The following is a 5,919-nucleotide window of genomic DNA, read 5'->3' on the forward strand; positions in this document are numbered from 1 at the left end:
AAAGAAATTGCAAATCTTTTATCATAGCGTATGCAATGATTATATTATAATAATCAAATTAGTAGTTAATTATAAGTTCTCATAACTCTAATCGATACTTCCCATAATTTCCATAAATCTTAAATACTACCACCTATAACTTTTGAAAAGTATTAGTATAACTCTTATTATTATTTCGTATAACTCTAAAAAAGAGTTGGCATAACTCTAATTAGTAATTCATATAACTCTAACCAAATACTCCTATAACTCTAATCAATAATTCTCATAACTCTTAGATACTACCACAGTACCATGTGACTCTAGATAAGTGTTTGTATAACTCTGATGATTATTTCATATAACTCTAAAAAGAGTTTTTTTTTTTTTTTTTTTTTTTTTTTTTTTTTTTTTGACGAGAACTCTAAAAAGAGTTGGCACAACTCCGAACATGTTATAACTCTGACACATATTTTCTAAACAGATAAATCCAATTAGTGGGTTAGTCCTAGTGTAACTCTAATTAGTAATCCGTATAACTCTAATCAAATACTCCTATAACTCTAATTCATAATTCTTGGTAACTCTTAAATACCACCACCTATAACTCTGGATAAGTGTTAGTATAACTCTAATGACTATTTCTTATAACTATAAAAAAAAGAGTTGGCATAACTCTGAACAAGCAATTTTATAACTCTAAACACATATTTTCTGAAATGATAAATCCAATTAGTGAGTTAGCATTAGTGTAACTCTAATTAGTAATTCATATAACTCTAATCAAATACTCCTATAACTCTAATCAATAATTTCAATAATTCTTAAATACTACCACCTACAAGTCTACAACTCTGGATAATTGTTGGTATAACTCTGCAGACTATTTAATATAACTCTAAAAAAGAGTTGGCATATTTCGAACAAACAATGTTATACCTCTAATTAGTAACTCTTGTGACTCGTTCATATAACTATACTCTAAAAAAATATTGGCATAATTCTAAAAAAGCAATGTTATATATCTCTTAATAGTAACTCTTATGACTACTTTGTATAACTCTAAAAAAGGGTTGGCATAACTCCGAATAAGCAATGTTATATACCTCTAGTTTGTAACTCTTATGACTACTTTGTATAACTCTAAAAAAGAGTTAACTCCGAAACAAGCAAGTTGGTTAGTATTAGTATGACTCTAACTTGTAATTCATATAACTCTAATCAAATACTCTTGTAACTCTAATTAAAACGTACAACTCCTATTAGCATTTTCTATAAATCTAAATAAATATTGTTCTAAACCAATGTAATTATAACTCTTCTTAATATTTAAATTAATCACTCATATGTCATATCATGCATAGATACCTGCAATTCGAGTAACTAAACTACCATACATATACTTGATTAGAGTTATACCGACTTGTATGTACTAGGAATTATGCCTATATTTGTTTAGAGTTATAGCAACCTGCATTTGGAGTTATAACAACATATACATATAAAATATTTTTGAACAAGCACATATAATTACAAGTGGCCAGTGGGCAACCCATTTGTAGTTGAAGCAACATACATTACAATAATCCTCAAAAGGTTGTTCAACACTTCTAAGTTACTTCTTATTGTAGATGTAAAATTCCCAAAAATAATAAAACTATATTAACAAACACAGAGCCACAGAATAAAACTGAAAGTACAGTATTTTCACGATTGTGCCCTTGCCTAACTTCAACCAAGCAGTCTTGCCAACATCATTGCCATGATTTCTAACCGAAGAACAACGACTTTTTCTTGCAACAGGTACCTTCCTGATCAGTGTCCCAGGTTACTTCAATAAATGGATATTCTATTCAAGAAATCACATAAGTATTAGCCAATGAAAGAATCTAAAGCTAACAAATAATCTTACTTTTTTTTTGTTTCCCAAAGTAATAGTGAATCAGATGAACTCTAGAGCTAACAAATAATCATGTAAGTACTAATCTCTAATTACTTCTTCCCAAAACTTTGAACAAGTGTTGATATAATCTTAAAGAAGGTTTGGTTTTACTTTATGTAATACTACGTATAACTTGAAACAAGTGTTGGTAGTACTCTATGTTTTAGCATAATTCTAATTAGTATTTTTTATAACTTTAACTACTCATTTGTATAACTCTAATGAAGTGTTGCCATAATTCTAATTAGTACTCCTTATAGCTCTTAACAAGTATTGATATAACTACTTCATAAACCTTTAAAAAAGTATTGTCATAATTCTCATTAGTATTTTCTTATAACTTTATACAAGTTTTGGTGTAACTCTCACTACTATATCCTACGATTCTAAATAAATGTTGTCATAACCTTAATTAATAATTGTTATATCTCTAAAAAAAAAAAATATTGCACCAACTTTAATTAGTACTTTTTGCAACTTAAACAAATATTATTATAACTCTGATGAGTACCTTTTATAACTAGACAAAATCATGCATTAACAAAAATTATCAAACAAAATGGAAAGAGGTGGAATATTTACAATGATGACAGCATAGAGAACACAGTCACGAAAACCATTACAATTACTCACAATGTTGACAGTAGCTAGTTTCTCAATTAGGTTTTTTGTTATTTCTTATAATATGTATGCAAGACTATTTCTTATATTACAATATATTCTACAATATCTTCCATTAACTCAAAAGCCCATTTGTTCGACTTCGCGGAAATCATTCTCGCATCAAATAATATCATCATTCAATATAAAATATCAGATAATCTACATATTATACTATTTAGTTGGAAGTTGGCTTGAACAACAATAAGCAAAGAAATTTCACAAAAAACATGACCAAGCAAAAAAAAAATCGAAAACAACTTATGAAGAAGCAAATAATTTTCGCAAAAAAAAAAAAAAGAGTTACAACCAAACAAACGAAGAAGCATACAAATTTCTGAAAACAAACTAACCTTCCTTTGATGCGGTGTTGGATTCCATGAACTTCTTTGACAAAGGGAGATTTCAAGAGAGATGTGCAGTAGGAGATGGGAGGAAATAGACGACGTACTCAGGAAGAAGGAGAAGAGAGGAGAGAGAAATTAGGTTTTTGAATGGAAGGAATGAAAAAGGTAGTTTAAAGTTAATATTAATTTTTAAATCTTGGCCGTTGATAGGATCTAATCTAAAGGCAGTGATTCATTCTCATTTCTCACCTAAATTCCTTTCTCACATGATCTCGCCTCTATGTATAATATATATATATAAAAGAAATGAGATCAAGAACTACGAATATATATATATATATATATATATATATATATATATATATAAAAGAAATGAGATCAAGAACTACGAATGGTCTAATTCTGCAAGAATACGCAGGAATCATCATCTCGAGATCCGATCGTTTCAATAAAAAAAATTAAGCAAGGTCTAGTGATTTAATTTTCTAGAATTTAAGAGATACTCTTTCTAGATCTCGACGTAGACTCGAGTCTGAACCTCACCTCGTTAAAGCCTTTTCCCGCCTACATTTATTTTAGTAAGAAACGCAAGCTTTTTAATTTTCAACCCGTATTGTACTTTTCCCTAAAGGACTTTCCAACTATTCCATGGTCTATGGCGATATGTGACTTTGGCAAAATGAGCTTCCAAAAAGGAGAATCCCCGATGAAAACTCTTAAAGCTCAAGACAGATCAGCTACATTTCAATCAAGACTCAAGACGCCTAATCTAATACAAGCTCACCCAAAGTGGAGGCTTTCCATATGTGATGGTTCCTCCAATTTAAGTCAAATTCCCAAAAATTTGTAATATGCGGACCCTGATTATTTACTAAACACAATTTTCGAAATTCATTCATTTCTAATCATTTTACCTCTTTACATATCTAGATCTTCTAACCTTACAAAAACCTGACCTTGCATTGCATATATTCTAGTCTTGCATACCTTGAACTTGCATTACATGTCATCTTCTTTAGCTCTGCATAACCTTAATTCGTGCACAGCGTCTCATGCATCCGTAGAGAGACTAAGGTTGCATTTTTGCATCATTATATGCTTTGTCTGAGTTTTGGCACCAATCTGCTTGACAGGCTCAAGTCGTATCACTTAATAAAAAATAACCTAGGGTCTAATAACTAGTAGTCAGGGAAGTCGGGATCGAATCCACAGGGACATAGCTATATTATTGTATCCAAACTCTAATATTATACTAACTATATCATATGAAAAGAGTTGTTTTACTGAACTAAGCAAATCAAGGAATTAAATGTGAGGGAATGACTCAATTAATAAAGAAATTGGATTATGGATCACTATGCATACAATTCGGGAAATCATGGACTAATAACAACTACCTAATAAGTCAATTTATATATATGGCACATGTAATTTCTCTCAAATATTAATCCCCTCAAAGATCACCTAGCCACTATCGCATGGATCACTCTCCCAATGATTGAAAGCCTATATGGTATCTTTCCTCTCGAAGCAAGATTTAGTATTGCGATAGTAAAAATACAAATAAGGCCTAATTTATATATCTAGCATGAACTATTCAACCACATGAAATAATTGAAATAGAAGGCAATTAGAATAATTTATCAATCCCTTATTGCATACATAGATCCCCACAATCCTAGAAGTAATCAATAATACGATAATAAACTCAATATAAAAATTCATACTTGGAATGATTGCAAAAACTAAGAGATGAATGTAATCAATAATATATGAAGCAATAAAGAAGATTACCAAATTGAAGAGCTTTATTGAACTTGCGTATAATCTTAAGATTTGATCTTGACTCAAAAGAGAAAGGCAATAAATTAAGATTTGTGAATAACTCTATAAAAAGCAATGAAAGCTATAAAGCTTAAAAAAAGGTGTATAATTAATGTTTAAATTTTCATATTTATACTAAACCTAACACAGAAAGGAAAAGTAATACGAAAATAGTCATGAAAATATTAAAATAAGTGGCACGGGACAACCGCTCGATCGGGCCTCACCGATATGATCATATCGGGCAGACCCAAAGTTTAGAGTAGATTTCTCGTAACATTTCATCATCTCGCAGCTTTCCCGACATCTCGCCCGATCAGATCAGTCTGACCCACCAATTGGCTTCAGGTCAATCAGTTCAGCGTGAGCTCTATGCAGCATAAGCAAAAACGACCCACACCCGATGAAGTTGAGCCATCCCACCCGATGGAATCGGGCCTGTCAAGTTTGCACATGTTTCTTCGCAACGCACAACTATCGCCCAGCACCCTCGCTCGATGATGTCGAGCCAACCTGCCCGATAAGGCCATATCACCGAACTACGATGGGCCACCACCGACCGATCGGGCCCATAACAAAAAACGTTTATGGCAAAGATAGTCGCTCGATCAAGCTTCACGCGCCAGATGAGTTTGGGCGAACGCTGTTCTCTTCGTTCCTTGGCCTCAAACGCCAAGGCTTCACTTCTTTTGTTGTCCAAGGGCCTCAAAAAGTGCCCTCGAGACCTTGGAACTCATAATATGTGCTCATGAAGCTCTCCAATCGATTTTCGGTAGACGTAAACCAACAGAAAATAGGAAACAGCTCCCAAAAACCTAGAAATAGTAAAAAAACAAAAACCACAACTAGATGGAGAAAATTAGCAGAAAATAGCTCCTAAAAGCACCAGACACACATTTTACCTTGTAAATAGGGCCAAAGCTCTATATAAAAGCATAACATCAATGTAGCAGTCTTGAAAATTAAAAGAGTTTACTTAACGATAATTGTAATTATTTGTTATATATTCTCATTTTATTAGAATTGAAATATGAATATTATATTTATTATGATATATTAAAATTATTTACGAAATTAAATTTTATAAGTTAAGGTGTGATTATATTTTATGTTTTCAGAAAATAGGTCTAATGGGGATAAGTATTGTATTTTTTTTTTTTCAAAAAG

At 31.5% G+C, this 5,919-nt stretch overlaps 1 long non-coding RNA gene across 1 annotated transcript; it reads right to left on the reverse strand.

The window, feature by feature from the left end:
* Positions 1-1,506: 1,506 nt before the first annotated feature.
* On the reverse strand, positions 1,507-3,216 carry LOC125493194 (uncharacterized). The gene is made up of 2 exons (XR_007269709.2): positions 2,935-3,216; positions 1,507-1,828 (listed from the first exon to the last, which is right to left on the reverse strand). It is a non-coding gene; the product is annotated as an uncharacterized LOC125493194 (long non-coding RNA).
* Positions 3,217-5,919: the final 2,703 nt, after the last annotated feature.

This window comes from Beta vulgaris, chromosome 9, assembly GCF_026745355.1.
Source record: "Beta vulgaris subsp. vulgaris cultivar EL10 chromosome 9, EL10.2, whole genome shotgun sequence".
Lineage (NCBI taxonomy): Eukaryota > Viridiplantae > Streptophyta > Magnoliopsida > Caryophyllales > Amaranthaceae > Beta > Beta vulgaris.